Source organism: Denticeps clupeoides, unplaced genomic scaffold (genome assembly GCF_900700375.1).
Source record: "Denticeps clupeoides unplaced genomic scaffold, fDenClu1.1, whole genome shotgun sequence".
Taxonomy (NCBI): domain Eukaryota; kingdom Metazoa; phylum Chordata; class Actinopteri; order Clupeiformes; family Denticipitidae; genus Denticeps; species Denticeps clupeoides.
The window spans coordinates 12,679-38,325 of record NW_021629913.1 but is presented as its reverse complement, the minus strand read 5'-3'; the positions used below and the strand labels follow the sequence as shown (position 1 = coordinate 38,325).

Sequence of the window (25,647 nt, the reverse complement as noted above, 5' to 3'; positions counted from 1 at the left end):
ACTTCTCACAACAGACATACGTGTGGGGATGGAGCTCAGGGGTAGAGCGCATGCTTTGCTTTATGAGGTCCCAGGTTGAATTCATGGTGTTTCCATGGTGACTACTCATTAGCGTAGCCGTCTCTTACCATTTTCAGCTAGGATTGTAAAAAGAGTTGAAACATCTCTATGACATGGTGAAAGTTTGTGTCTGAAGGGTAGTGCTTGATCATTAAATGCTGGCCATCATAATTCATGTACCACGAGATCCTTAGGATGAAGGACTTTTTCAAAGTTAACACTTGCATTGAGCATAAACATTAAACCAGTAAGTGTTTCGTTGGACTCACTGGAAGTAAACTAAAGTGACTCTGGTGGGACTCGAACCCACAACCTTTGAATGTCTTTGACTGTCTAGAAGTCCAATGCGCTATCCATTGCGCCACAGAGCCTAGGTGGACTGGTGAGACGTATTCAACCTTTCTGTACAATTAAAAGAGAGACAATGGTCGTATGTTTTTTAAACAATGCGACCATGAAATGCAGTGTTGCAGATATGTGTGAGTCAGACTAAAGGTCAGTCTGATTAGTAGCAGCTGGAGATGTAGCTTAGTGGTAGAGCATGTGCTTCTCATCCATAAGGTCCCTGGCATATCTAGGGTCCCTGTTGTTTACTTGGAGTTGTTGAATAAGCGCTTTTCTTTGCGGATCTCGTGGCGCAACGGTAGCGCGTCTGACTCCAGATCAGAAGGTTGCGTGTTCAAATCACGTCGGGATCATGTGATCTTTTTGCATTTTTAAAGAAAATCTTTGATTAGGTTCAGCAAACCACAAAAAAGGCCTTTTCATCCTCAACACTTGTTTTGAATGTCAAAATAAAACACAAAATATTTTGTAGGAGCCACTGGAATAGACATATCAGCACTGTAATGTGTAAAGAAGCAAAGTAGCTGAGGACTCACACAGAGAAAAATAAATGTGACTCTGATGGGACTTACAACACTCTCGAAGTCCAATGCATTTTCCATTGTGTCAAGGGGGCCAAGCTTGGCCCAAGTGTCTTCTTTTGTATCTTGGTTCATTTGAACTGAATGTAGCATTTAAATATATTGTTTATATATTCCTCACACTACAAAATCCTTGGTGGCGGATGTGTGAGTCAGACACAACATCTCACCAATGCTTTATAAGTGGGGATGTAGCTCAGTGGTAGAGCGCATGCTTCGCATGTATGAGGTCCTGGGTTCAATCCCCAACATCTCCATGGTGACTTCCCTTTAGTGCAGTAGTCTCTTACTAATTTTGTTTAGAAATTTAGAAGTAGTTGAAACCTCTCTGTGACTTAGTGAAAGGCTATCAAGTTGTGGTCCTTAATATGTAAATGTTGGCCATCATAATTCATGTTTTGCAAGCTAGGATCATGATCCATTTCAAACTTAACACTTTGAATTTTTTTATAGAGTAGTTGGAGGGCAAAAAGGTAAAATGAATAATCTAAAAAAAACAATGCATTGTCCAATGCGTCACAGAGCCAAACTTGGCCTATGTACCTTCTTTTGTACCTTGGTTCATTTAAAGTCAACATAGTAGTTAACAGTATTGTTTATATTATCCTCTCACTAGAAAATTCATGGTGGCAGATGTGTGAGTCAGAAACAACTTCTCACAGCCACCTTATGTGTGGGGATGTAGCTCAGTGGTAGAGCGCATGCTTTGCATGTATGAGGTCCCGGGTTCAATCCCCGGCATCTCCATGGTAGTTTCTCTTTAGTGTAGTAGTCTCTTACTGATTTTGTTTAGAAATTTAGAAGTAGTTAAAACATCCCTTCGACATAGTGAAAGTCTATCAGGTTGTAGTCCTTAACCTGTCAATGGTGGCCATCATAATTCATGTACCGCTTTACAGGATCATGAACCGTTTCAAACTTAACACTTTGAATATGGTTCTAAAGTAGTTGGAGAGTCTTCAGAGGGTAGAGTTGGGCTAAGACAAAGAGTCTAGAAGTCCAATGCATTGTCCAGTGTGTCACGGAGCCGAGATTGGCCTATGTACCTTCTTTTGCAACTTGGTTCATTTGAACTGAATGTTAATAATACTGTTTGTATAATTCTCTGACTACAAACTCCATAGTGGCGGACTTGTGAGTCAGAAACAACTTCTCACAACAGACATACGTGTGGGGATGGAGCTCAGGGGTAGAGCGCATGCTTTGCTTTATGAGGTCCCAGGTTGAATTCATGGTGTTTCCATGGTGACTACTCATTAGCGTAGCCGTCTCTTACCATTTTCAGCTAGGATTGTAAAAAGAGTTGAAACATCTCTATGACATGGTGAAAGTTTGTGTCTGAAGGGTAGTGCTTGATCATTAAATGCTGGCCATCATAATTCATGTACCACGAGATCCTTAGGATGAAGGACTTTTTCAAAGTTAACACTTGCATTGAGCATAAACATTAAACCAGTAAGTGTTTCGTTGGACTCACTGGAAGTAAACTAAAGTGACTCTGGTGGGACTCGAACCCACAACCTTTGAATGTCTTTGACTGTCTAGAAGTCCAATGCGCTATCCATTGCGCCACAGAGCCTAGGTGGACTGGTGAGACGTATTCAACCTTTCTGTACAATTAAAAGAGAGACAATGGTCGTATGTTTTTTAAACAATGCGACCATGAAATGCAGTGTTGCAGATATGTGTGAGTCAGACTAAAGGTCAGTCTGATTAGTAGCAGCTGGAGATGTAGCTTAGTGGTAGAGCATGTGCTTCTCATCCATAAGGTCCCTGGCATATCTAGGGTCCCTGTTGTTTACTTGGAGTTGTTGAATAAGCGCTTTTCTTTGCGGATCTCGTGGCGCAACGGTAGCGCGTCTGACTCCAGATCAGAAGGTTGCGTGTTCAAATCACGTCGGGATCATGTGATCTTTTTGCCTTTTTAAAGAAAATCTTTGATTAGGTTCAGCAAACCACAAAAAAGGCCTTTTCATCCTCAACACTTGTTTTGAATGTCAAAATAAAACACAAAATATTTTGTAGGAGCCACTGGAATAGACATATCAGCACTGTAATGTGTAAAGAAGCAAAGTAGCTGAGGACTCACACAGAGAAAAATAAATGTGACTCTGATGGGACTTACAACACTCTCGAAGTCCAATGCATTTTCCATTGTGTCAAGGGGGCCAAGCTTGGCCCAAGTGTCTTCTTTTGTATCTTGGTTCATTTGAACTGAATGTAGCATTTAAATATATTGTTTATATAATCCTCACACTACAAAATCCTTGGTGGCGGATGTGTGAGTCAGACACAACATCTCACCAATGCTTTATAAGTGGGGATGTAGCTCAGTGGTAGAGCGCATGCTTCGCATGTATGAGGTCCTGGGTTCAATCCCCAGCATCTCCATGGTGACTTCCCTTTAGTGCAGTAGTCTCTTACTAATTTTGTTTAGAAATTTAGAAGTAGTTGAAACCTCTCTGTGACATAGTGAAAGGCTATCAAGTTGTGCTCCTTAATATGTAAATGTTGGCCATCATAATTCATGTTTTGCAAGCTAGGATCATGATCCATTTCAAACTTAACACTTTGAATTTTTTTATAGAGTAGTTGGAGGGCAAAAAGGTAAAATGAATAATCTAAAAAAAACAATGCATTGTCCAATGCGTCACAGAGCCAAACTTGGCCTATGTACCTTCTTTTGTACCTTGGTTCATTTAAAGTCAACATAGTAGTTAACAGTATTGTTTATATTATCCTCTCACTAGAAAATTCATGGTGGCAGATGTGTGAGTCAGAAACAACTTCTCACAGCCACCTTATGTGTGGGGATGTAGCTCAGTGGTAGAGCGCATGCTTTGCATGTATGAGGTCCCGGGTTCAATCCCCGGCATCTCCATGGTAGTTTCTCTTTAGTGTAGTAGTCTCTTACTGATTTTGTTTAGAAATTTAGAAGTAGTTAAAACATCCCTTCGACATAGTGAAAGTCTATCAGGTTGTAGTCCTTAACCTGTCAATGGTGGCCATCATAATTCATGTACCGCTTTACAGGATCATGAACCGTTTCAAACTTAACACTTTGAATATGGTTCTAAAGTAGTTGGAGAGTCTTCAGAGGGTAGAGTTGGGCTAAGACAAAGAGTCTAGAAGTCCAATGCATTGTCCAGTGTGTCACGGAGCCGAGATTGGCCTATGTACCTTCTTTTGCAACTTGGTTCATTTGAACTGAATGTTAATAATACTGTTTGTATAATTCTCTGACTACAAACTCCATAGTGGCGGACTTGTGAGTCAGAAACAACTTCTCACAACAGACATACGTGTGGGGATGGAGCTCAGGGGTAGAGCGCATGCTTTGCTTTATGAGGTCCCAGGTTGAATTCATGGTGTTTCCATGGTGACTACTCATTAGCGTAGCCGTCTCTTACCATTTTCAGCTAGGATTGTAAAAAGAGTTGAAGCATCTCTATGACATGGTGAAAGTTTGTGTCTGAAGGGTAGTGCTTGATCATTAAATGCTGGCCATCATAATTCATGTACCACGAGATCCTTAGGATGAAGGACTTTTTCAAAGTTAACACTTGCATTGAGCATAAACATTAAACCAGTAAGTGTTTCGTTGGACTCACTGGAAGTAAACTAAAGTGACTCTGGTGGGACTCGAACCCACAACCTTTGAATGTCTTTGACTGTCTAGAAGTCCAATACCTTTCTGTACAATTAAAAGAGAGACAATGGTCGTATGTTTTTTAAACAATGCGACCATGAAATGCAGTGTTGCAGATATGTGTGAGTCAGACTAAAGGTCAGTCTGATTAGTAGCAGCTGGAGATGTAGCTTAGTGGTAGAGCATGTGCTTCTCATCCATAAGGTCCCTGGCATATCTAGGGTCCCTGTTGTTTACTTGGAGTTGTTGAATAAGCGCTTTTCTTTGCGGATCTCGTGGCGCAACGGTAGCGCGTCTGACTCCAGATCAGAAGGTTGCGTGTTCAAATCACGTCGGGATCATGTGGTCTTTTTGCCTTTTTAAAGAAAATCTTTGATTAGGTTCAGCAAACCAAAAAAAGGCCTTTTCATCCTCAACACTTGTTTTGAATGTCAAAATAAAACACAAAATATTTTGTAGGAGCCACTGGAATAGACATATCAGCACTGTAATGTGTAAAGAAGCAAAGTAGCTGAGGACTCACACAGAGAAAAATAAATGTGACTCTGATGGGACTTACAACACTCTCGAAGTCCAATGCATTTTCCATTGTGTCAAGGGGGCCAAGCTTGGCCCAAGTGTCTTCTTTTGTATCTTGGTTCATTTGAACTGAATGTAGCATTTAAATATATTGTTTATATAATCCTCACACTACAAAATCCTTGGTGGCGGATGTGTGAGTCAGACACAACATCTCACCAATGCTTTATAAGTGGGGATGTAGCTCAGTGGTAGAGCGCATGCTTCGCATGTATGAGGTCCTGGGTTCAATCCCCAGCATCTCCATGGTGACTTCCCTTTAGTGCAGTAGTCTCTTACTAATTTTGTTTAGAAATTTAGAAGTAGTTGAAACCTCTCTGTGACATAGTGAAAGGCTATCAAGTTGTGCTCCTTAATATGTAAATGTTGGCCATCATAATTCATGTTTTGCAAGCTAGGATCATGATCCATTTCAAACTTAACACTTTGAATTTTTTTATAGAGTAGTTGGAGGGCAAAAAGGTAAAATGAATAATCTAAAAAAAACAATGCATTGTCCAATGCGTCACAGAGCCAAACTTGGCCTATGTACCTTCTTTTGTACCTTGGTTCATTTAAAGTCAACATAGTAGTTAACAGTATTGTTTATATTATCCTCTCACTAGAAAATTCATGGTGGCAGATGTGTGAGTCAGAAACAACTTCTCACAGCCACCTTATGTGTGGGGATGTAGCTCAGTGGTAGAGCGCATGCTTTGCATGTATGAGGTCCCGGGTTCAATCCCCGGCATCTCCATGGTAGTTTCTCTTTAGTGTAGTAGTCTCTTACTGATTTTGTTTAGAAATTTAGAAGTAGTTAAAACATCCCTTCGACATAGTGAAAGTCTATCAGGTTGTAGTCCTTAACCTGTCAATGGTGGCCATCATAATTCATGTACCGCTTTACAGGATCATGAACCGTTTCAAACTTAACACTTTGAATATGGTTCTAAAGTAGTTGGAGAGTCTTCAGAGGGTAGAGTTGGGCTAAGACAAAGAGTCTAGAAGTCCAATGCATTGTCCAGTGTGTCACGGAGCCGAGATTGGCCTATGTACCTTCTTTTGCAACTTGGTTCATTTGAACTGAATGTTAATAATACTGTTTGTATAATTCTCTGACTACAAACTCCATAGTGGCGGACTTGTGAGTCAGAAACAACTTCTCACAACAGACATACGTGTGGGGATGGAGCTCAGGGGTAGAGCGCATGCTTTGCTTTATGAGGTCCCAGGTTGAATTCATGGTGTTTCCATGGTGACTACTCATTAGCGTAGCCGTCTCTTACCATTTTCAGCTAGGATTGTAAAAAGAGTTGAAACATCTCTATGACATGGTGAAAGTTTGTGTCTGAAGGGTAGTGCTTGATCATTAAATGCTGGCCATCATAATTCATGTACCACGAGATCCTTAGGATGAAGGACTTTTTCAAAGTTAACACTTGCATTGAGCATAAACATTAAACCAGTAAGTGTTTCGTTGGACTCACTGGAAGTAAACTAAAGTGACTCTGGTGGGACTCGAACCCACAACCTTTGAATGTCTTTGACTGTCTAGAAGTCCAATGCGCTATCCATTGCGCCACAGAGCCTAGGTGGACTGGTGAGACGTATTCAACCTTTCTGTACAATTAAAAGAGAGACAATGGTCGTATGTTTTTTAAACAATGCGACCATGAAATGCAGTGTTGCAGATATGTGTGAGTCAGACTAAAGGTCAGTCTGATTAGTAGCAGCTGGAGATGTAGCTTAGTGGTAGAGCATGTGCTTCTCATCCATAAGGTCCCTGGCATATCTAGGGTCCCTGTTGTTTACTTGGAGTTGTTGAATAAGCGCTTTTCTTTGCGGATCTCGTGGCGCAACGGTAGCGCGTCTGACTCCAGATCAGAAGGTTGCGTGTTCAAATCACGTCGGGATCATGTGATCTTTTTGCCTTTTTAAAGAAAATCTTTGATTAGGTTCAGCAAACCACAAAAAAGGCCTTTTCATCCTCAACACTTGTTTTGAATGTCAAAATAAAACACAAAATATTTTGTAGGAGCCACTGGAATAGACATATCAGCACTGTAATGTGTAAAGAAGCAAAGTAGCTGAGGACTCACACAGAGAAAAATAAATGTGACTCTGATGGGACTTACAACACTCTCGAAGTCCAATGCATTTTCCATTGTGTCAAGGGGGCCAAGCTTGGCCCAAGTGTCTTCTTTTGTATCTTGGTTCATTTGAACTGAATGTAGCATTTAAATATATTGTTTATATAATCCTCACACTACAAAATCCTTGGTGGCGGATGTGTGAGTCAGACACAACATCTCACCAATGCTTTATAAGTGGGGATGTAGCTCAGTGGTAGAGCGCATGCTTCGCATGTATGAGGTCCTGGGTTCAATCCCCAGCATCTCCATGGTGACTTCCCTTTAGTGCAGTAGTCTCTTACTAATTTTGTTTAGAAATTTAGAAGTAGTTGAAACCTCTCTGTGACATAGTGAAAGGCTATCAAGTTGTGGTCCTTAATATGTAAATGTTGGCCATCATAATTCATGTTTTGCAAGCTAGGATCATGATCCATTTCAAACTTAACACTTTGAATTTTTTTATAGAGTAGTTGGAGGGCAAAAAGGTAAAATGAATAATCTAAAAAAACAATGCATTGTCCAATGCGTCACAGAGCCAAACTTGGCCTATGTACCTTCTTTTGTACCTTGGTTCATTTAAAGTCAACATAGTAGTTAACAGTATTGTTTATATTATCCTCTCACTAGAAAATTCATGGTGGCAGATGTGTGAGTCAGAAACAACTTCTCACAGCCACCTTATGTGTGGGGATGTAGCTCAGTGGTAGAGCGCATGCTTTGCATGTATGAGGTCCCGGGTTCAATCCCCGGCATCTCCATGGTAGTTTCTCTTTAGTGTAGTAGTCTCTTACTGATTTTGTTTAGAAACTTAGAAGTAGTTAAAACATCCCTTCGACATAGTGAAAGTCTATCAGGTTGTAGTCCTTAACCTGTCAATGGTGGCCATCATAATTCATGTACCGCTTTACAGGATCATGAACCGTTTCAAACTTAACACTTTGAATATGGTTCTAAAGTAGTTGGAGAGTCTTCAGAGGGTAGAGTTGGGCTAAGACAAAGAGTCTAGAAGTCCAATGCATTGTCCAGTGTGTCACGGAGCCGAGATTGGCCTATGTACCTTCTTTTGCAACTTGGTTCATTTGAACTGAATGTTAATAATACTGTTTGTATAATTCTCTGACTACAAACTCCATAGTGGCGGACTTGTGAGTCAGAAACAACTTCTCACAACAGACATACGTGTGGGGATGGAGCTCAGGGGTAGAGCGCATGCTTTGCTTTATGAGGTCCCAGGTTGAATTCATGGTGTTTCCATGGTGACTACTCATTAGCGTAGCCGTCTCTTACCATTTTCAGCTAGGATTGTAAAAAGAGTTGAAACATCTCTATGACATGGTGAAAGTTTGTGTCTGAAGGGTAGTGCTTGATCATTAAATGCTGGCCATCATAATTCATGTACCACGAGATCCTTAGGATGAAGGACTTTTTCAAAGTTAACACTTGCATTGAGCATAAACATTAAACCAGTAAGTGTTTCGTTGGACTCACTGGAAGTAAACTAAAGTGACTCTGGTGGGACTCGAACCCACAACCTTTGAATGTCTTTGACTGTCTAGAAGTCCAATGCGCTATCCATTGCGCCACAGAGCCTAGGTGGACTGGTGAGACGTATTCAACCTTTCTGTACAATTAAAAGAGAGACAATGGTCGTATGTTTTTTAAACAATGCGACCATGAAATGCAGTGTTGCAGATATGTGTGAGTCAGACTAAAGGTCAGTCTGATTAGTAGCAGCTGGAGATGTAGCTTAGTGGTAGAGCATGTGCTTCTCATCCATAAGGTCCCTGGCATATCTAGGGTCCCTGTTGTTTACTTGGAGTTGTTGAATAAGCGCTTTTCTTTGCGGATCTCGTGGCGCAACGGTAGCGCGTCTGACTCCAGATCAGAAGGTTGCGTGTTCAAATCACGTCGGGATCATGTGATCTTTTTGCCTTTTTAAAGAAAATCTTTGATTAGGTTCAGCAAACCACAAAAAAGGCCTTTTCATCCTCAACACTTGTTTTGAATGTCAAAATAAAACACAAAATATTTTGTAGGAGCCACTGGAATAGACATATCAGCACTGTAATGTGTAAAGAAGCAAAGTAGCTGAGGACTCACACAGAGAAAAATAAATGTGACTCTGATGGGACTTACAACACTCTCGAAGTCCAATGCATTTTCCATTGTGTCAAGGGGGCCAAGCTTGGCCCAAGTGTCTTCTTTTGTATCTTGGTTCATTTGAACTGAATGTAGCATTTAAATATATTGTTTATATAATCCTCACACTACAAAATCCTTGGTGGCGGATGTGTGAGTCAGACACAACATCTCACCAATGCTTTATAAGTGGGGATGTAGCTCAGTGGTAGAGCGCATGCTTCGCATGTATGAGGTCCTGGGTTCAATCCCCAACATCTCCATGGTGACTTTCCTTTAGTGCAGTAGTCTCTTACTAATTTTGTTTAGAAATTTAGAAGTAGTTGAAACCTCTCTGTGACATAGTGAAAGGCTATCAAGTTGTGGTCCTTAATATGTAAATGTTGGCCATCATAATTCATGTTTTGCAAGCTAGGATCATGATCCATTTCAAACTTAACACTTTGAATTTTTTTATAGAGTAGTTGGAGGGCAAAAAGGTAAAATGAATAATCTAAAAAAACAATGCATTGTCCAATGCGTCACAGAGCCAAACTTGGCCTATGTACCTTCTTTTGTACCTTGGTTCATTTAAAGTCAACATAGTAGTTAACAGTATTGTTTATATTATCCTCTCACTAGAAAATTCATGGTGGCAGATGTGTGAGTCAGAAACAACTTCTCACAGCCACCTTATGTGTGGGGATGTAGCTCAGTGGTAGAGCGCATGCTTTGCATGTATGAGGTCCCGGGTTCAATCCCCGGCATCTCCATGGTAGTTTCTCTTTAGTGTAGTAGTCTCTTACTGATTTTGTTTAGAAACTTAGAAGTAGTTAAAACATCCCTTCGACATAGTGAAAGTCTATCAGGTTGTAGTCCTTAACCTGTCAATGGTGGCCATCATAATTCATGTACCGCTTTACAGGATCATGAACCGTTTCAAACTTAACACTTTGAATATGGTTCTAAAGTAGTTGGAGAGTCTTCAGAGGGTAGAGTTGGGCTAAGACAAAGAGTCTAGAAGTCCAATGCATTGTCCAGTGTGTCACGGAGCCGAGATTGGCCTATGTACCTTCTTTTGCAACTTGGTTCATTTGAACTGAATGTTAATAATACTGTTTGTATAATTCTCTGACTACAAACTCCATAGTGGCGGACTTGTGAGTCAGAAACAACTTCTCACAACAGACATACGTGTGGGGATGGAGCTCAGGGGTAGAGCGCATGCTTTGCTTTATGAGGTCCCAGGTTGAATTCATGGTGTTTCCATGGTGACTACTCATTAGCGTAGCCGTCTCTTACCATTTTCAGCTAGGATTGTAAAAAGAGTTGAAACATCTCTATGACATGGTGAAAGTTTGTGTCTGAAGGGTAGTGCTTGATCATTAAATGCTGGCCATCATAATTCATGTACCACGAGATCCTTAGGATGAAGGACTTTTTCAAAGTTAACACTTGCATTGAGCATAAACATTAAACCAGTAAGTGTTTCGTTGGACTCACTGGAAGTAAACTAAAGTGACTCTGGTGGGACTCGAACCCACAACCTTTGAATGTCTTTGACTGTCTAGAAGTCCAATGCGCTATCCATTGCGCCACAGAGCCTAGGTGGACTGGTGAGACGTATTCAACCTTTCTGTACAATTAAAAGAGAGACAATGGTCGTATGTTTTTTAAACAATGCGACCATGAAATGCAGTGTTGCAGATATGTGTGAGTCAGACTAAAGGTCAGTCTGATTAGTAGCAGCTGGAGATGTAGCTTAGTGGTAGAGCATGTGCTTCTCATCCATAAGGTCCCTGGCATATCTAGGGTCCCTGTTGTTTACTTGGAGTTGTTGAATAAGCGCTTTTCTTTGCGGATCTCGTGGCGCAACGGTAGCGCGTCTGACTCCAGATCAGAAGGTTGCGTGTTCAAATCACGTCGGGATCATGTGATCTTTTTGCCTTTTTAAAGAAAATCTTTGATTAGGTTCAGCAAACCACAAAAAAGGCCTTTTCATCCTCAACACTTGTTTTGAATGTCAAAATAAAACACAAAATATTTTGTAGGAGCCACTGGAATAGACATATCAGCACTGTAATGTGTAAAGAAGCAAAGTAGCTGAGGACTCACACAGAGAAAAATAAATGTGACTCTGATGGGACTTACAACACTCTCGAAGTCCAATGCATTTTCCATTGTGTCAAGGGGGCCAAGCTTGGCCCAAGTGTCTTCTTTTGTATCTTGGTTCATTTGAACTGAATGTAGCATTTAAATATATTGTTTATATAATCCTCACACTACAAAATCCTTGGTGGCGGATGTGTGAGTCAGACACAACATCTCACCAATGCTTTATAAGTGGGGATGTAGCTCAGTGGTAGAGCGCATGCTTCGCATGTATGAGGTCCTGGGTTCAATCCCCAGCATCTCCATGGTGACTTCCCTTTAGTGCAGTAGTCTCTTACTAATTTTGTTTAGAAATTTAGAAGTAGTTGAAACCTCTCTGTGACATAGTGAAAGGCTATCAAGTTGTGGTCCTTAATATGTAAATGTTGGCCATCATAATTCATGTTTTGCAAGCTAGGATCATGATCCATTTCAAACTTAACACTTTGAATTTTTTTATAGAGTAGTTGGAGGGCAAAAAGGTAAAATGAATAATCTAAAAAAACAATGCATTGTCCAATGCGTCACAGAGCCAAACTTGGCCTATGTACCTTCTTTTGTACCTTGGTTCATTTAAAGTCAACATAGTAGTTAACAGTATTGTTTATATTATCCTCTCACTAGAAAATTCATGGTGGCAGATGTGTGAGTCAGAAACAACTTCTCACAGCCATCTTATGTGTGGGGATGTAGCTCAGTGGTAGAGCGCATGCTTTGCATGTATGAGGTCCCGGGTTCAATCCCCGGCATCTCCATGGTAGTTTCTCTTTAGTGTAGTAGTCTCTTACTGATTTTGTTTAGAAATTTAGAAGTAGTTAAAACATCCCTTCGACATAGTGAAAGTCTATCAGGTTGTAGTCCTTAACCTGTCAATGGTGGCCATCATAATTCATGTACCGCTTTACAGGATCATGAACCGTTTCAAACTTAACACTTTGAATATGGTTCTAAAGTAGTTGGAGAGTCTTCAGAGGGTAGAGTTGGGCTAAGACAAAGAGTCTAGAAGTCCAATGCATTGTCCAGTGTGTCACGGAGCCGAGATTGGCCTATGTACCTTCTTTTGCAACTTGGTTCATTTGAACTGAATGTTAATAATACTGTTTGTATAATTCTCTGACTACAAACTCCATAGTGGCGGACTTGTGAGTCAGAAACAACTTCTCACAACAGACATACGTGTGGGGATGGAGCTCAGGGGTAGAGCGCATGCTTTGCTTTATGATGTCCCAGGTTGAATTCATGGTGTTTCCATGGTGACTACTCATTAGCGTAGCCGTCTCTTACCATTTTCAGCTAGGATTGTAAAAAGAGTTGAAACATCTCTATGACATGGTGAAAGTTTGTGTCTGAAGGGTAGTGCTTGATCATTAAATGCTGGCCATCATAATTCATGTACCACGAGATCCTTAGGATGAAGGACTTTTTCAAAGTTAACACTTGCATTGAGCATAAACATTAAACCAGTAAGTGTTTCGTTGGACTCACTGGAAGTAAACTAAAGTGACTCTGGTGGGACTCGAACCCACAACCTTTGAATGTCTTTGACTGTCTAGAAGTCCAATGCGCTATCCATTGCGCCACAGAGCCTAGGTGGACTGGTGAGACGTATTCAACCTTTCTGTACAATTAAAAGAGAGACAATGGTCGTATGTTTTTTAAACAATGCGACCATGAAATGCAGTGTTGCAGATATGTGTGAGTCAGACTAAAGGTCAGTCTGATTAGTAGCAGCTGGAGATGTAGCTTAGTGGTAGAGCATGTGCTTCTCATCCATAAGGTCCCTGGCATATCTAGGGTCCCTGTTGTTTACTTGGAGTTGTTGAATAAGCGCTTTTCTTTGCGGATCTCGTGGCGCAACGGTAGCGCGTCTGACTCCAGATCAGAAGGTTGCGTGTTCAAATCACGTCGGGATCATGTGATCTTTTTGCCTTTTTAAAGAAAATCTTTGATTAGGTTCAGCAAACCACAAAAAAGGCCTTTTCATCCTCAACACTTGTTTTGAATGTCAAAATAAAACACAAAATATTTTGTAGGAGCCACTGGAATAGACATATCAGCACTGTAATGTGTAAAGAAGCAAAGTAGCTGAGGACTCACACAGAGAAAAATAAATGTGACTCTGATGGGACTTACAACACTCTCGAAGTCCAATGCATTTTCCATTGTGTCAAGGGGGCCAAGCTTGGCCCAAGTGTCTTCTTTTGTATCTTGGTTCATTTGAACTGAATGTAGCATTTAAATATATTGTTTATATAATCCTCACACTACAAAATCCTTGGTGGCGGATGTGTGAGTCAGACACAACATCTCACCAATGCTTTATAAGTGGGGATGTAGCTCAGTGGTAGAGCGCATGCTTCGCATGTATGAGGTCCTGGGTTCAATCCCCAGCATCTCCATGGTGACTTCCCTTTAGTGCAGTAGTCTCTTACTAATTTTGTTTAGAAATTTAGAAGTAGTTGAAACCTCTCTGTGACATAGTGAAAGGCTATCAAGTTGTGGTCCTTAATATGTAAATGTTGGCCATCATAATTCATGTTTTGCAAGCTAGGATCATGATCCATTTCAAACTTAACACTTTGAATTTTTTTATAGAGTAGTTGGAGGGCAAAAAGGTAAAATGAATAATCTAAAAAAACAATGCATTGTCCAATGCGTCACAGAGCCAAACTTGGCCTATGTACCTTCTTTTGTACCTTGGTTCATTTAAAGTCAACATAGTAGTTAACAGTATTGTTTATATTATCCTCTCACTAGAAAATTCATGGTGGCAGATGTGTGAGTCAGAAACAACTTCTCACAGCCACCTTATGTGTGGGGATGTAGCTCAGTGGTAGAGCGCATGCTTTGCATGTATGAGGTCCCGGGTTCAATCCCCGGCATCTCCATGGTAGTTTCTCTTTAGTGTAGTAGTCTCTTACTGATTTTGTTTAGAAATTTAGAAGTAGTTAAAACATCCCTTCGACATAGTGAAAGTCTATCAGGTTGTAGTCCTTAACCTGTCAATGGTGGCCATCATAATTCATGTACCGCTTTACAGGATCATGAACCGTTTCAAACTTAACACTTTGAATATGGTTCTAAAGTAGTTGGAGAGTCTTCAGAGGGTAGAGTTGGGCTAAGACAAAGAGTCTAGAAGTCCAATGCATTGTCCAGTGTGTCACGGAGCCGAGATTGGCCTATGTACCTTCTTTTGCAACTTGGTTCATTTGAACTGAATGTTAATAATACTGTTTGTATAATTCTCTGACTACAAACTCCATAGTGGCGGACTTGTGAGTCAGAAACAACTTCTCACAACAGACATACGTGTGGGGATGGAGCTCAGGGGTAGAGCGCATGCTTTGCTTTATGAGGTCCCAGGTTGAATTCATGGTGTTTCCATGGTGACTACTCATTAGCGTAGCCGTCTCTTACCATTTTCAGCTAGGATTGTAAAAAGAGTTGAAACATCTCTATGACATGGTGAAAGTTTGTGTCTGAAGGGTAGTGCTTGATCATTAAATGCTGGCCATCATAATTCATGTACCACGAGATCCTTAGGATGAAGGACTTTTTCAAAGTTAACACTTGCATTGAGCATAAACATTAAACCAGTAAGTGTTTCGTTGGACTCACTGGAAGTAAACTAAAGTGACTCTGGTGGGACTCGAACCCACAACCTTTGAATGTCTTTGACTGTCTAGAAGTCCAATGCGCTATCCATTGCGCCACAGAGCCTAGGTGGACTGGTGAGACGTATTCAACCTTTCTGTACAATTAAAAGAGAGACAATGGTCGTATGTTTTTTAAACAATGCGACCATGAAATGCAGTGTTGCAGATATGTGTGAGTCAGACTAAAGGTCAGTCTGATTAGTAGCAGCTGGAGATGTAGCTTAGTGGTAGAGCATGTGCTTCTCATCCATAAGGTCCCTGGCATATCTAGGGTCCCTGTTGTTTACTTGGAGTTGTTGAATAAGCGCTTTTCTTTGCGGATCTCGTGGCGCAACGGTAGCGCGTCTGACTCCAGATCAGAAGGTTGCGTGTTCAAATCACGTCGGGATCATGTGATCTTTTTGCCTTTTTAAAGAAAATCTTTGATTAGGTTCAGCAAACCACAAAAAAGGCCTTTTCATCCTCAACACTTGTTTTGAATGTCAAAATAAAACACAAAATATTTTGTAGGAGCCACTGGAATAGACATATCAGCACTGTAATGTGTAAAGAAGCAAAGTAGCTGAGGACTCACACAGAGAAAAATAAATGTGACTCTGATGGGACTTACAACACTCTCGAAGTCCAATGCATTTTCCATTGTGTCAAGGGGGCCAAGCTTGGCCCAAGTGTCTTCTTTTGTATCTTGGTTCATTTGAACTGAATGTAGCATTTAAATATATTGTTTATATAATCCTCACACTACAAAATCCTTGGTGGCGGATGTGTGAGTCAGACACAACATCTCACCAATGCTTTATAAGTGGGGATGTAGCTCAGTGGTAGAGCGCATGCTTCGCATGTATGAGGTCCTGGGTTCAATCCCCAGCATCTCCATGGTGACTTCCCTTTAGTGCAGTAGTCTCTTACTAATTTTGTTTAGAAATTTAGAAGTAGTTGAAACCTCTCTGTGACATAGTGAAAGGCTATCAAGTTGTGGTCCTTAATATGTAAATGTTGGCCATCATAATTCATGTTTTGCAAGCTAGGATCATGATCCATTTCAAACTTAACACTTTGAATTTTTTTATAGAGTAGTTGGAGGGCAAAAAGGTAAAATGAATAATCTAAAAAAACAATGCATTGTCCAATGCGTCACAGAGCCAAACTTGGCCTATGTACCTTCTTTTGTACCTTGGTTCATTTAAAGTCAACATAGTAGTTAACAGTATTGTTTATATTATCCTCTCACTAGAAAATTCATGGTGGCAGATGTGTGAGTCAGAAACAACTTCTCACAGCCACCTTATGTGTGGGGATGTAGCTCAGTGGTAGAGCGCATGCTTTGCATGTATGAGGTCCCGGGTTCAATCCCCGGCATCTCCATGGTAGTTTCTCTTTAGTGTAGTAGTCTCTTACTGATTTTGTTTAGAAACTTAGAAGTAGTTAAAACATCCCTTCGACATAGTGAAAGTCTATCAGGTTGTAGTCCTTAACCTGTCAATGGTGGCCATCATAATTCATGTACCGCTTTACAGGATCATGAACCGTTTCAAACTTAACACTTTGAATATGGTTCTAAAGTAGTTGGAGAGTCTTCAGAGGGTAGAGTTGGGCTAAGACAAAGAGTCTAGAAGTCCAATGCATTGTCCAGTGTGTCACGGAGCCGAGATTGGCCTATGTACCTTCTTTTGCAACTTGGTTCATTTGAACTGAATGTTAATAATACTGTTTGTATAATTCTCTGACTACAAACTCCATAGTGGCGGACTTGTGAGTCAGAAACAACTTCTCACAACAGACATACGTGTGGGGATGGAGCTCAGGGGTAGAGCGCATGCTTTGCTTTATGAGGTCCCAGGTTGAATTCATGGTGTTTCCATGGTGACTACTCATTAGCGTAGCCGTCTCTTACCATTTTCAGCTAGGATTGTAAAAAGAGTTGAAACATCTCTATGACATGGTGAAAGTTTGTGTCTGAAGGGTAGTGCTTGATCATTAAATGCTGGCCATCATAATTCATGTACCACGAGATCCTTAGGATGAAGGACTTTTTCAAAGTTAACACTTGCATTGAGCATAAACATTAAACCAGTAAGTGTTTCGTTGGACTCACTGGAAGTAAACTAAAGTGACTCTGGTGGGACTCGAACCCACAACCTTTGAATGTCTTTGACTGTCTAGAAGTCCAATGCGCTATCCATTGCGCCACAGAGCCTAGGTGGACTGGTGAGACGTATTCAACCTTTCTGTACAATTAAAAGAGAGACAATGGTCGTATGTTTTTTAAACAATGCGACCATGAAATGCAGTGTTGCAGATATGTGTGAGTCAGACTAAAGGTCAGTCTGATTAGTAGCAGCTGGAGATGTAGCTTAGTGGTAGAGCATGTGCTTCTCATCCATAAGGTCCCTGGCATATCTAGGGTCCCTGTTGTTTACTTGGAGTTGTTGAATAAGCGCTTTTCTTTGCGGATCTCGTGGCGCAACGGTAGCGCGTCTGACTCCAGATCAGAAGGTTGCGTGTTCAAATCACGTCGGGATCATGTGATCTTTTTGCCTTTTTAAAGAAAATCTTTGATTAGGTTCAGCAAACCACAAAAAAGGCCTTTTCATCCTCAACACTTGTTTTGAATGTCAAAATAAAACACAAAATATTTTGTAGGAGCCACTGGAATAGACATATCAGCACTGTAATGTGTAAAGAAGCAAAGTAGCTGAGGACTCACACAGAGAAAAATAAATGTGACTCTGATGGGACTTACAACACTCTCGAAGTCCAATGCATTTTCCATTGTGTCAAGGGGGCCAAGCTTGGCCCAAGTGTCTTCTTTTGTATCTTGGTTCATTTGAACTGAATGTAGCATTTAAATATATTGTTTATATAATCCTCACACTACAAAATCCTTGGTGGCGGATGTGTGAGTCAGACACAACATCTCACCAATGCTTTATAAGTGGGGATGTAGCTCAGTGGTAGAGCGCATGCTTCGCATGTATGAGGTCCTGGGTTCAATCCCCAGCATCTCCATGGTGACTTCCCTTTAGTGCAGTAGTCTCTTACTAATTTTGTTTAGAAATTTAGAAGTAGTTGAAACCTCTCTGTGACATAGTGAAAGGCTATCAAGTTGTGGTCCTTAATATGTAAATGTTGGCCATCATAATTCATGTTTTGCAAGCTAGGATCATGATCCATTTCAAACTTAACACTTTGAATTTTTTTATAGAGTAGTTGGAGGGCAAAAAGGTAAAATGAATAATCTAAAAAAACAATGCATTGTCCAATGCGTCACAGAGCCAAACTTGGCCTATGTACCTTCTTTTGTACCTTGGTTCATTTAAAGTCAACATAGTAGTTAACAGTATTGTTTATATTATCCTCTCACTAGAAAATTCATGGTGGCAGATGTGTGAGTCAGAAACAACTTCTCACAGCCACCTTATGTGTGGGGATGTAGCTCAGTGGTAGAGCGCATGCTTTGCATGTATGAGGTCCCGGGTTCAATCCCCGGCATCTCCATGGTAGTTTCTCTTTAGTGTAGTAGTCTCTTACTGATTTTGTTTAGAAACTTAGAAGTAGTTAAAACATCCCTTCGACATAGTGAAAGTCTATCAGGTTGTAGTCCTTAACCTGTCAATGGTGGCCATCATAATTCATGTACCGCTTTACAGGATCATGAACCGTTTCAAACTTAACACTTTGAATATGGTTCTAAAGTAGTTGGAGAGTCTTCAGAGGGTAGAGTTGGGCTAAGACAAAGAGTCTAGAAGTCCAATGCATTGTCCAGTGTGTCACGGAGCCGAGATTGGCCTATGTACCTTCTTTTGCAACTTGGTTCATTTGAACTGAATGTTAATAATACTGTTTGTATAATTCTCTGACTACAAACTCCATAGTGGCGGACTTGTGAGTCAGAAACAACTTCTCACAACAGACATACGTGTGGGGATGGAGCTCAGGGGTAGAGCGCATGCTTTGCTTTATGAGGTCCCAGGTTGAATTCATGGTGTTTCCATGGTGACTACTCATTAGCGTAGCCGTCTCTTACCATTTTCAGCTAGGATTGTAAAAAGAGTTGAAACATCTCTATGACATGGTGAAAGTTTGTGTCTGAAGGGTAGTGCTTGATCATTAAATGCTGGCCATCATAATTCATGTACCACGAGATCCTTAGGATGAAGGACTTTTTCAAAGTTAACACTTGCATTGAGCATAAACATTAAACCAGTAAGTGTTTCGTTGGACTCACTGGAAGTAAACTAAAGTGACTCTGGTGGGACTCGAACCCACAACCTTTGAATGTCTTTGACTGTCTAGAAGTCCAATGCGCTATCCATTGCGCCACAGAGCCTAGGTGGACTGGTGAGACGTATTCAACCTTTCTGTACAATTAAAAGAGAGACAATGGTCGTATGTTTTTTAAACAATGCGACCATGAAATGCAGTGTTGCAGATATGTGTGAGTCAGACTAAAGGTCAGTCTGATTAGTAGCAGCTGGAGATGTAGCTTAGTGGTAGAGCATGTGCTTCTCATCCATAAGGTCCCTGGCATATCTAGGGTCCCTGTTGTTTACTTGGAGTTGTTGAATAAGCGCTTTTCTTTGCGGATCTCGTGGCGCAACGGTAGCGCGTCTGACTCCAGATCAGAAGGTTGCGTGTTCAAATCACGTCGGGATCATGTGATCTTTTTGCCTTTTTAAAGAAAATCTTTGATTAGGTTCAGCAAACCACAAAAAAGGCCTTTTCATCCTCAACACTTGTTTTGAATGTCAAAATAAAACACAAAATATTTTGTAGGAGCCACTGGAATAGACATATCAGCACTGTAATGTGTAAAGAAGCAAAGTAGCTGAGGACTCACACAGAGAAAAATAAATGTGACTCTGATGGGACTTACAACACTCTCGAAGTCCAATGCATTTTCCATTGTGTCAAGGGGGCCAAGCTTGGCCCAAGTGTCTTCTTTTGTATCTTGGTTCATTTGAACTGAATGTAGCATTTAAATATATTGTTTATATAATCCTCACACTACAAAATCCTTGGTGGCGGATGTGTGAGTCAGACACAACATCTCACCAATGCTTTATAAGTGGGGATGTAGCTCAGTGGTAGAGCGCATGCTTCGCATGTATGAGGTCCTGGGTTCAATCCCCAGCATCTCCATGGTGACTTCCCTTTAGTGCAGTAGTCTCTTACTAATTTTGTTTAGAAATTTAGAAGTAGTTGAAACCTCTCTGTGACATAGTGAAAGGCTATCAAGTTGTGCTCCTTAATATGTAAATGTTGGCCATCATAATTCATGTTTTGCAAGCTAGGATCATGATCCATTTCAAACTTAACACTTTGAATTTTTTTATAGAGTAGTTGGAGGGCAAAAAGGTAAAATGAATAATCTAAAAAAAACAATGCATTGTCCAATGCGTCACAGAGCCAAACTTGGCCTATGTACCTTCTTTTGTACCTTGGTTCATTTAAAGTAAACATAGTAGTTAACAGTATTGTTTATATTATCCTCTCACTAGAAAATTCATGGTGGCAGATGTGTGAGTCAGAAACAACTTCTCACAGCCACCTTATGTGTGGGGATGTAGCTCAGTGGTAGAGCGCATGCTTTGCATGTATGAGGTCCCGGGTTCAATCCCCGGCATCTCCATGGTAGTTTCTCTTTAGTGTAGTAGTCTCTTACTGATTTTGTTTAGAAATTTAGAAGTAGTTAAAACATCCCTTCGACATAGTGAAAGTCTATCAGGTTGTAGTCCTTAACCTGTCAATGGTGGCCATCATAATTCATGTACCGCTTTACAGGATCATGAACCGTTTCAAACTTAACACTTTGAATATGGTTCTAAAGTAGTTGGAGAGTCTTCAGAGGGTAGAGTTGGGCTAAGACAAAGAGTCTAGAAGTCCAATGCATTGTCCAGTGTGTCACGGAGCCGAGATTGGCCTATGTACCTTCTTTTGCAACTTGGTTCATTTGAACTGAATGTTAATAATACTGTTTGTATAATTCTCTGACTACAAACTCCATAGTGGCGGACTTGTGAGTCAGAAACAACTTCTCACAACAGACATACGTGTGGGGATGGAGCTCAGGGGTAGAGCGCATGCTTTGCTTTATGAGGTCCCAGGTTGAATTCATGGTGTTTCCATGGTGACTACTCATTAGCGTAGCCGTCTCTTACCATTTTCAGCTAGGATTGTAAAAAGAGTTGAAACATCTCTATGACATGGTGAAAGTTTGTGTCTGAAGGGTAGTGCTTGATCATTAAATGCTGGCCATCATAATTCATGTACCACGAGATCCTTAGGATGAAGGACTTTTTCAAAGTTAACACTTGCATTGAGCATAAACATTAAACCAGTAAGTGTTTCGTTGGACTCACTGGAAGTAAACTAAAGTGACTCTGGTGGGACTCGAACCCACAACCTTTGAATGTCTTTGACTGTCTAGAAGTCCAATGCGCTATCCATTGCGCCACAGAGCCTAGGTGGACTGGTGAGACGTATTCAACCTTTCTGTACAATTAAAAGAGAGACAATGGTCGTATGTTTTTTAAACAATGCGACCATGAAATGCAGTGTTGCAGATATGTGTGAGTCAGACTAAAGGTCAGTCTGATTAGTAGCAGCTGGAGATGTAGCTTAGTGGTAGAGCATGTGCTTCTCATCCATAAGGTCCCTGGCATATCTAGGGTCCCTGTTGTTTACTTGGAGTTGTTGAATAAGCGCTTTTCTTTGCGGATCTCGTGGCGCAACGGTAGCGCGTCTGACTCCAGATCAGAAGGTTGCGTGTTCAAATCACGTCGGGATCATGTGATCTTTTTGCCTTTTTAAAGAAAATCTTTGATTAGGTTCAGCAAACCACAAAAAAGGCCTTTTCATCCTCAACACTTGTTTTGAATGTCAAAATAAAACACAAAATATTTTGTAGGAGCCACTGGAATAGACATATCAGCACTGTAATGTGTAAAGAAGCAAAGTAGCTGAGGACTCACACAGAGAAAAATAAATGTGACTCTGATGGGACTTACAACACTCTCGAAGTCCAATGCATTTTCCATTGTGTCAAGGGGGCCAAGCTTGGCCCAAGTGTCTTCTTTTGTATCTTGGTTCATTTGAACTGAATGTAGCATTTAAATATATTGTTTATATAATCCTCACACTACAAAATCCTTGGTGGCGGATGTGTGAGTCAGACACAACATCTCACCAATGCTTTATAAGTGGGGATGTAGCTCAGTGGTAGAGCGCATGCTTCGCATGTATGAGGTCCTGGGTTCAATCCCCAGCATCTCCATGGTGACTTCCCTTTAGTGCAGTAGTCTCTTACTAATTTTGTTTAGAAATTTAGAAGTAGTTGAAACCTCTCTGTGACATAGTGAAAGGCTATCAAGTTGTGGTCCTTAATATGTAAATGTTGGCCATCATAATTCATGTTTTGCAAGCTAGGATCATGATCCATTTCAAACTTAACACTTTGAATTTTTTTATAGAGTAGTTGGAGGGCAAAAAGGTAAAATGAATAATCTAAAAAAACAATGCATTGTCCAATGCGTCACAGAGCCAAACTTGGCCTATGTACCTTCTTTTGTACCTTGGTTCATTTAAAGTCAACATAGTAGTTAACAGTATTGTTTATATTATCCTCTCACTAGAAAATTCATGGTGGCAGATGTGTGAGTCAGAAACAACTTCTCACAGCCACCTTATGTGTGGGGATGTAGCTCAGTGGTAGAGCGCATGCTTTGCATGTATGAGGTCCTGGGTTCAATCCCCGGCATCTCCATGGTAGTTTCTCTTTAGTGTAGTAGTCTCTTACTGATTTTGTTTAGAAACTTAGAAGTAGTTAAAACATCCCTTCGACATAGTGAAAGTCTATCAGGTTGTAGTCCTTAACCTGTCAATGGTGGCCATCATAATTCATGTACCGCTTTACAGGATCATGAACCGTTTCAAACTTAACACTTTGAATATGGTTCTAAAGTAGTTGGAGAGTCTTCAGAGGGTAGAGTTGGGCTAAGACAAAGAGTCTAGAAGTCCAATGCATTGTCCAGTGTGTCACGGAGCCGAGATTGGCCTATGTACCTTCTTTTGCAACTTGGTTCATTTGAACTGAATGTTAATAATACTGTTTGTATAATTCTCTGACTACAAACTCCATAGTGGCGGACTTGTGAGTCAGAAACAACTTCTCACAACAGACATACGTGTAGGGATGGAGCTCAGGGGTAGAGCGCATGCTTTGCTTTATGAGGTCCCAGGTTGAATTCATGGTGTTTCCATGGTGACTACTCATTAGCGTAGCCGTCTCTTACCATTTTCAGCTAGGATTGTAAAAAGAGTTGAAACATCTCTATGACATGGTGAAAGTTTGTGTCTGAAGGGTAGTGCTTGATCATTAAATGCTGGCCATCATAATTCATGTACCACGAGATCCTTAGGATGAAGGACTTTTTCAAAGTTAACACTTGCATTGAGCATAAACATTAAACCAGTAAGTGTTTCGTTGGACTCACTGGAAGTAAACTAAAGTGACTCTGGTGGGACTCGAACCCACAACCTTTGAATGTCTTTGACTGTCTAGAAGTCCAATGCGCTATCCATTGCGCCACAGAGCCTAGGTGGACTGGTGAGACGTATTCAACCTTTCTGTACAATTAAAAGAGAGACAATGGTCGTATGTTTTTTAAACAATGCGACCATGAAATGCAGTGTTGCAGATATGTGTGAGTCAGACTAAAGGTCAGTCTGATTAGTAGCAGCTGGAGATGTAGCTTAGTGGTAGAGCATGTGCTTCTCATCCATAAGGTCCCTGGCATATCTAGGGTCCCTGTTGTTTACTTGGAGTTGTTGAATAAGCGCTTTTCTTTGCGGATCTCGTGGCGCAACGGTAGCGCGTCTGACTCCAGATCAGAAGGTTGCGTGTTCAAATCACGTCGGGATCATGTGATCTTTTTGCCTTTTTAAAGAAAATCTTTGATTAGGTTCAGCAAACCACAAAAAAGGCCTTTTCATCCTCAACACTTGTTTTGAATGTCAAAATAAAACACAAAATATTTTGTAGGAGCCACTGGAATAGACATATCAGCACTGTAATGTGTAAAGAAGCAAAGTAGCTGAGGACTCACACAGAGAAAAATAAATGTGACTCTGATGGGACTTACAACACTCTCGAAGTCCAATGCATTTTCCATTGTGTCAAGGGGGCCAAGCTTGGCCCAAGTGTCTTCTTTTGTATCTTGGTTCATTTGAACTGAATGTAGCATTTAAATATATTGTTTATATAATCCTCACACTACAAAATCCTTGGTGGCGGATGTGTGAGTCAGACACAACATCTCACCAATGCTTTATAAGTGGGGATGTAGCTCAGTGGTAGAGCGCATGCTTCGCATGTATGAGGTCCTGGGTTCAATCCCCAGCATCTCCATGGTGACTTCCCTTTAGTGCAGTAGTCTCTTACTAATTTTGTTTAGAAATTTAGAAGTAGTTGAAACCTCTCTGTGACATAGTGAAAGGCTATCAAGTTGTGGTCCTTAATATGTAAATGTTGGCCATCATAATTCATGTTTTGCAAGCTAGGATCATGATCCATTTCAAACTTAACACTTTGAATTTTTTTATAGAGTAGTTGGAGGGCAAAAAGGTAAAATGAATAATCTAAAAAAACAATGCATTGTCCAATGCGTCACAGAGCCAAACTTGGCCTATGTACCTTCTTTTGTACCTTGGTTCATTTAAAGTCAACATAGTAGTTAACAGTATTGTTTATATTATCCTCTCACTAGAAAATTCATGGTGGCAGATGTGTGAGTCAGAAACAACTTCTCACAGCCACCTTATGTGTGGGGATGTAGCTCAGTGGTAGAGCGCATGCTTTGCATGTATGAGGTCCCGGGTTCAATCCCCGGCATCTCCATGGTAGTTTCTCTTTAGTGTAGTAGTCTCTTACTGATTTTGTTTAGAAACTTAGAAGTAGTTAAAACATCCCTTCGACATAGTGAAAGTCTATCAGGTTGTAGTCCTTAACCTGTCAATGGTGGCCATCATAATTCATGTACCGCTTTACAGGATCATGAACCGTTTCAAACTTAACACTTTGAATATGGTTCTAAAGTAGTTGGAGAGTCTTCAGAGGGTAGAGTTGGGCTAAGACAAAGAGTCTAGAAGTCCAATGCATTGTCCAGTGTGTCACGGAGCCGAGATTGGCCTATGTACCTTCTTTTGCAACTTGGTTCATTTGAACTGAATGTTAATAATACTGTTTGTATAATTCTCTGACTACAAACTCCATAGTGGCGGACTTGTGAGTCAGAAACAACTTCTCACAACAGACATACGTGTGGGGATGGAGCTCAGGGGTAGAGCGCATGCTTTGCTTTATGAGGTCCCAGGTTGAATTCATGGTGTTTCCATGG

At 40.7% G+C, this 25,647-nt stretch overlaps 47 non-coding genes across 47 annotated transcripts; 36 read left to right on the top strand and 11 right to left on the bottom strand.

The window, feature by feature from the left end:
• Window positions 1–345: 345 nt before the first annotated feature.
• Window positions 346–431, bottom strand: trnar-ucu (transfer RNA arginine (anticodon UCU)). The gene is given in 2 exon segments: window positions 346–381; window positions 395–431. It is a non-coding gene; the product is annotated as a tRNA-Arg (tRNA).
• A 255-nt stretch (window positions 432–686) lies between these two features.
• On the top strand, window positions 687–758 carry trnaw-cca (transfer RNA tryptophan (anticodon CCA)). The gene has a single exon. It is a non-coding gene; the product is annotated as a tRNA-Trp (tRNA).
• A 413-nt stretch (window positions 759–1,171) lies between these two features.
• On the top strand, window positions 1,172–1,243 carry trnaa-cgc (transfer RNA alanine (anticodon CGC)). The gene has a single exon. It is a non-coding gene; the product is annotated as a tRNA-Ala (tRNA).
• A 418-nt stretch (window positions 1,244–1,661) lies between these two features.
• On the top strand, window positions 1,662–1,733 carry trnaa-ugc (transfer RNA alanine (anticodon UGC)). Its single transcript has one exon. It is a non-coding gene; the product is annotated as a tRNA-Ala (tRNA).
• A 746-nt stretch (window positions 1,734–2,479) lies between these two features.
• trnar-ucu (transfer RNA arginine (anticodon UCU)) lies at window positions 2,480–2,565 on the bottom strand. Its single transcript is given in 2 exon segments — window positions 2,480–2,515; window positions 2,529–2,565. It is a non-coding gene; the product is annotated as a tRNA-Arg (tRNA).
• Window positions 2,566–2,820: 255 nt separating this feature from the next.
• trnaw-cca (transfer RNA tryptophan (anticodon CCA)) lies at window positions 2,821–2,892 on the top strand. The gene has a single exon. It is a non-coding gene; the product is annotated as a tRNA-Trp (tRNA).
• Window positions 2,893–3,305: 413 nt separating this feature from the next.
• On the top strand, window positions 3,306–3,377 carry trnaa-cgc (transfer RNA alanine (anticodon CGC)). Its single transcript has one exon. It is a non-coding gene; the product is annotated as a tRNA-Ala (tRNA).
• A 418-nt stretch (window positions 3,378–3,795) lies between these two features.
• trnaa-ugc (transfer RNA alanine (anticodon UGC)) lies at window positions 3,796–3,867 on the top strand. Its single transcript has one exon. It is a non-coding gene; the product is annotated as a tRNA-Ala (tRNA).
• Window positions 3,868–4,904: 1,037 nt separating this feature from the next.
• Window positions 4,905–4,976, top strand: trnaw-cca (transfer RNA tryptophan (anticodon CCA)). Its single transcript has one exon. It is a non-coding gene; the product is annotated as a tRNA-Trp (tRNA).
• Window positions 4,977–5,388: 412 nt separating this feature from the next.
• Window positions 5,389–5,460, top strand: trnaa-cgc (transfer RNA alanine (anticodon CGC)). The gene has a single exon. It is a non-coding gene; the product is annotated as a tRNA-Ala (tRNA).
• Window positions 5,461–5,878: 418 nt separating this feature from the next.
• trnaa-ugc (transfer RNA alanine (anticodon UGC)) lies at window positions 5,879–5,950 on the top strand. The gene has a single exon. It is a non-coding gene; the product is annotated as a tRNA-Ala (tRNA).
• Window positions 5,951–6,696: 746 nt separating this feature from the next.
• trnar-ucu (transfer RNA arginine (anticodon UCU)) lies at window positions 6,697–6,782 on the bottom strand. The gene is given in 2 exon segments: window positions 6,697–6,732; window positions 6,746–6,782. It is a non-coding gene; the product is annotated as a tRNA-Arg (tRNA).
• A 255-nt stretch (window positions 6,783–7,037) lies between these two features.
• On the top strand, window positions 7,038–7,109 carry trnaw-cca (transfer RNA tryptophan (anticodon CCA)). Its single transcript has one exon. It is a non-coding gene; the product is annotated as a tRNA-Trp (tRNA).
• Window positions 7,110–7,522: 413 nt separating this feature from the next.
• On the top strand, window positions 7,523–7,594 carry trnaa-cgc (transfer RNA alanine (anticodon CGC)). The gene has a single exon. It is a non-coding gene; the product is annotated as a tRNA-Ala (tRNA).
• A 417-nt stretch (window positions 7,595–8,011) lies between these two features.
• On the top strand, window positions 8,012–8,083 carry trnaa-ugc (transfer RNA alanine (anticodon UGC)). Its single transcript has one exon. It is a non-coding gene; the product is annotated as a tRNA-Ala (tRNA).
• A 746-nt stretch (window positions 8,084–8,829) lies between these two features.
• Window positions 8,830–8,915, bottom strand: trnar-ucu (transfer RNA arginine (anticodon UCU)). The gene is given in 2 exon segments: window positions 8,830–8,865; window positions 8,879–8,915. It is a non-coding gene; the product is annotated as a tRNA-Arg (tRNA).
• A 255-nt stretch (window positions 8,916–9,170) lies between these two features.
• trnaw-cca (transfer RNA tryptophan (anticodon CCA)) lies at window positions 9,171–9,242 on the top strand. Its single transcript has one exon. It is a non-coding gene; the product is annotated as a tRNA-Trp (tRNA).
• Window positions 9,243–9,655: 413 nt separating this feature from the next.
• On the top strand, window positions 9,656–9,727 carry trnaa-cgc (transfer RNA alanine (anticodon CGC)). Its single transcript has one exon. It is a non-coding gene; the product is annotated as a tRNA-Ala (tRNA).
• Window positions 9,728–10,144: 417 nt separating this feature from the next.
• trnaa-ugc (transfer RNA alanine (anticodon UGC)) lies at window positions 10,145–10,216 on the top strand. Its single transcript has one exon. It is a non-coding gene; the product is annotated as a tRNA-Ala (tRNA).
• Window positions 10,217–10,962: 746 nt separating this feature from the next.
• On the bottom strand, window positions 10,963–11,048 carry trnar-ucu (transfer RNA arginine (anticodon UCU)). The gene is given in 2 exon segments: window positions 10,963–10,998; window positions 11,012–11,048. It is a non-coding gene; the product is annotated as a tRNA-Arg (tRNA).
• Window positions 11,049–11,303: 255 nt separating this feature from the next.
• trnaw-cca (transfer RNA tryptophan (anticodon CCA)) lies at window positions 11,304–11,375 on the top strand. The gene has a single exon. It is a non-coding gene; the product is annotated as a tRNA-Trp (tRNA).
• Window positions 11,376–11,788: 413 nt separating this feature from the next.
• On the top strand, window positions 11,789–11,860 carry trnaa-cgc (transfer RNA alanine (anticodon CGC)). The gene has a single exon. It is a non-coding gene; the product is annotated as a tRNA-Ala (tRNA).
• Window positions 11,861–12,277: 417 nt separating this feature from the next.
• On the top strand, window positions 12,278–12,349 carry trnaa-ugc (transfer RNA alanine (anticodon UGC)). Its single transcript has one exon. It is a non-coding gene; the product is annotated as a tRNA-Ala (tRNA).
• A 746-nt stretch (window positions 12,350–13,095) lies between these two features.
• trnar-ucu (transfer RNA arginine (anticodon UCU)) lies at window positions 13,096–13,181 on the bottom strand. Its single transcript is given in 2 exon segments — window positions 13,096–13,131; window positions 13,145–13,181. It is a non-coding gene; the product is annotated as a tRNA-Arg (tRNA).
• Window positions 13,182–13,436: 255 nt separating this feature from the next.
• Window positions 13,437–13,508, top strand: trnaw-cca (transfer RNA tryptophan (anticodon CCA)). Its single transcript has one exon. It is a non-coding gene; the product is annotated as a tRNA-Trp (tRNA).
• Window positions 13,509–13,921: 413 nt separating this feature from the next.
• Window positions 13,922–13,993, top strand: trnaa-cgc (transfer RNA alanine (anticodon CGC)). The gene has a single exon. It is a non-coding gene; the product is annotated as a tRNA-Ala (tRNA).
• A 417-nt stretch (window positions 13,994–14,410) lies between these two features.
• On the top strand, window positions 14,411–14,482 carry trnaa-ugc (transfer RNA alanine (anticodon UGC)). The gene has a single exon. It is a non-coding gene; the product is annotated as a tRNA-Ala (tRNA).
• A 746-nt stretch (window positions 14,483–15,228) lies between these two features.
• trnar-ucu (transfer RNA arginine (anticodon UCU)) lies at window positions 15,229–15,314 on the bottom strand. The gene is given in 2 exon segments: window positions 15,229–15,264; window positions 15,278–15,314. It is a non-coding gene; the product is annotated as a tRNA-Arg (tRNA).
• A 255-nt stretch (window positions 15,315–15,569) lies between these two features.
• trnaw-cca (transfer RNA tryptophan (anticodon CCA)) lies at window positions 15,570–15,641 on the top strand. The gene has a single exon. It is a non-coding gene; the product is annotated as a tRNA-Trp (tRNA).
• A 413-nt stretch (window positions 15,642–16,054) lies between these two features.
• On the top strand, window positions 16,055–16,126 carry trnaa-cgc (transfer RNA alanine (anticodon CGC)). Its single transcript has one exon. It is a non-coding gene; the product is annotated as a tRNA-Ala (tRNA).
• A 417-nt stretch (window positions 16,127–16,543) lies between these two features.
• Window positions 16,544–16,615, top strand: trnaa-ugc (transfer RNA alanine (anticodon UGC)). The gene has a single exon. It is a non-coding gene; the product is annotated as a tRNA-Ala (tRNA).
• Window positions 16,616–17,361: 746 nt separating this feature from the next.
• trnar-ucu (transfer RNA arginine (anticodon UCU)) lies at window positions 17,362–17,447 on the bottom strand. Its single transcript is given in 2 exon segments — window positions 17,362–17,397; window positions 17,411–17,447. It is a non-coding gene; the product is annotated as a tRNA-Arg (tRNA).
• Window positions 17,448–17,702: 255 nt separating this feature from the next.
• Window positions 17,703–17,774, top strand: trnaw-cca (transfer RNA tryptophan (anticodon CCA)). The gene has a single exon. It is a non-coding gene; the product is annotated as a tRNA-Trp (tRNA).
• Window positions 17,775–18,187: 413 nt separating this feature from the next.
• trnaa-cgc (transfer RNA alanine (anticodon CGC)) lies at window positions 18,188–18,259 on the top strand. The gene has a single exon. It is a non-coding gene; the product is annotated as a tRNA-Ala (tRNA).
• A 417-nt stretch (window positions 18,260–18,676) lies between these two features.
• On the top strand, window positions 18,677–18,748 carry trnaa-ugc (transfer RNA alanine (anticodon UGC)). Its single transcript has one exon. It is a non-coding gene; the product is annotated as a tRNA-Ala (tRNA).
• A 746-nt stretch (window positions 18,749–19,494) lies between these two features.
• On the bottom strand, window positions 19,495–19,580 carry trnar-ucu (transfer RNA arginine (anticodon UCU)). Its single transcript is given in 2 exon segments — window positions 19,495–19,530; window positions 19,544–19,580. It is a non-coding gene; the product is annotated as a tRNA-Arg (tRNA).
• A 255-nt stretch (window positions 19,581–19,835) lies between these two features.
• Window positions 19,836–19,907, top strand: trnaw-cca (transfer RNA tryptophan (anticodon CCA)). The gene has a single exon. It is a non-coding gene; the product is annotated as a tRNA-Trp (tRNA).
• A 413-nt stretch (window positions 19,908–20,320) lies between these two features.
• trnaa-cgc (transfer RNA alanine (anticodon CGC)) lies at window positions 20,321–20,392 on the top strand. Its single transcript has one exon. It is a non-coding gene; the product is annotated as a tRNA-Ala (tRNA).
• A 418-nt stretch (window positions 20,393–20,810) lies between these two features.
• On the top strand, window positions 20,811–20,882 carry trnaa-ugc (transfer RNA alanine (anticodon UGC)). The gene has a single exon. It is a non-coding gene; the product is annotated as a tRNA-Ala (tRNA).
• A 746-nt stretch (window positions 20,883–21,628) lies between these two features.
• On the bottom strand, window positions 21,629–21,714 carry trnar-ucu (transfer RNA arginine (anticodon UCU)). Its single transcript is given in 2 exon segments — window positions 21,629–21,664; window positions 21,678–21,714. It is a non-coding gene; the product is annotated as a tRNA-Arg (tRNA).
• Window positions 21,715–21,969: 255 nt separating this feature from the next.
• Window positions 21,970–22,041, top strand: trnaw-cca (transfer RNA tryptophan (anticodon CCA)). The gene has a single exon. It is a non-coding gene; the product is annotated as a tRNA-Trp (tRNA).
• Window positions 22,042–22,454: 413 nt separating this feature from the next.
• Window positions 22,455–22,526, top strand: trnaa-cgc (transfer RNA alanine (anticodon CGC)). The gene has a single exon. It is a non-coding gene; the product is annotated as a tRNA-Ala (tRNA).
• Window positions 22,527–22,943: 417 nt separating this feature from the next.
• Window positions 22,944–23,015, top strand: trnaa-ugc (transfer RNA alanine (anticodon UGC)). The gene has a single exon. It is a non-coding gene; the product is annotated as a tRNA-Ala (tRNA).
• A 746-nt stretch (window positions 23,016–23,761) lies between these two features.
• On the bottom strand, window positions 23,762–23,847 carry trnar-ucu (transfer RNA arginine (anticodon UCU)). The gene is given in 2 exon segments: window positions 23,762–23,797; window positions 23,811–23,847. It is a non-coding gene; the product is annotated as a tRNA-Arg (tRNA).
• A 255-nt stretch (window positions 23,848–24,102) lies between these two features.
• trnaw-cca (transfer RNA tryptophan (anticodon CCA)) lies at window positions 24,103–24,174 on the top strand. The gene has a single exon. It is a non-coding gene; the product is annotated as a tRNA-Trp (tRNA).
• Window positions 24,175–24,587: 413 nt separating this feature from the next.
• trnaa-cgc (transfer RNA alanine (anticodon CGC)) lies at window positions 24,588–24,659 on the top strand. The gene has a single exon. It is a non-coding gene; the product is annotated as a tRNA-Ala (tRNA).
• Window positions 24,660–25,076: 417 nt separating this feature from the next.
• trnaa-ugc (transfer RNA alanine (anticodon UGC)) lies at window positions 25,077–25,148 on the top strand. Its single transcript has one exon. It is a non-coding gene; the product is annotated as a tRNA-Ala (tRNA).
• The last annotated feature ends 499 nt before the right edge of the window (window positions 25,149–25,647 follow it).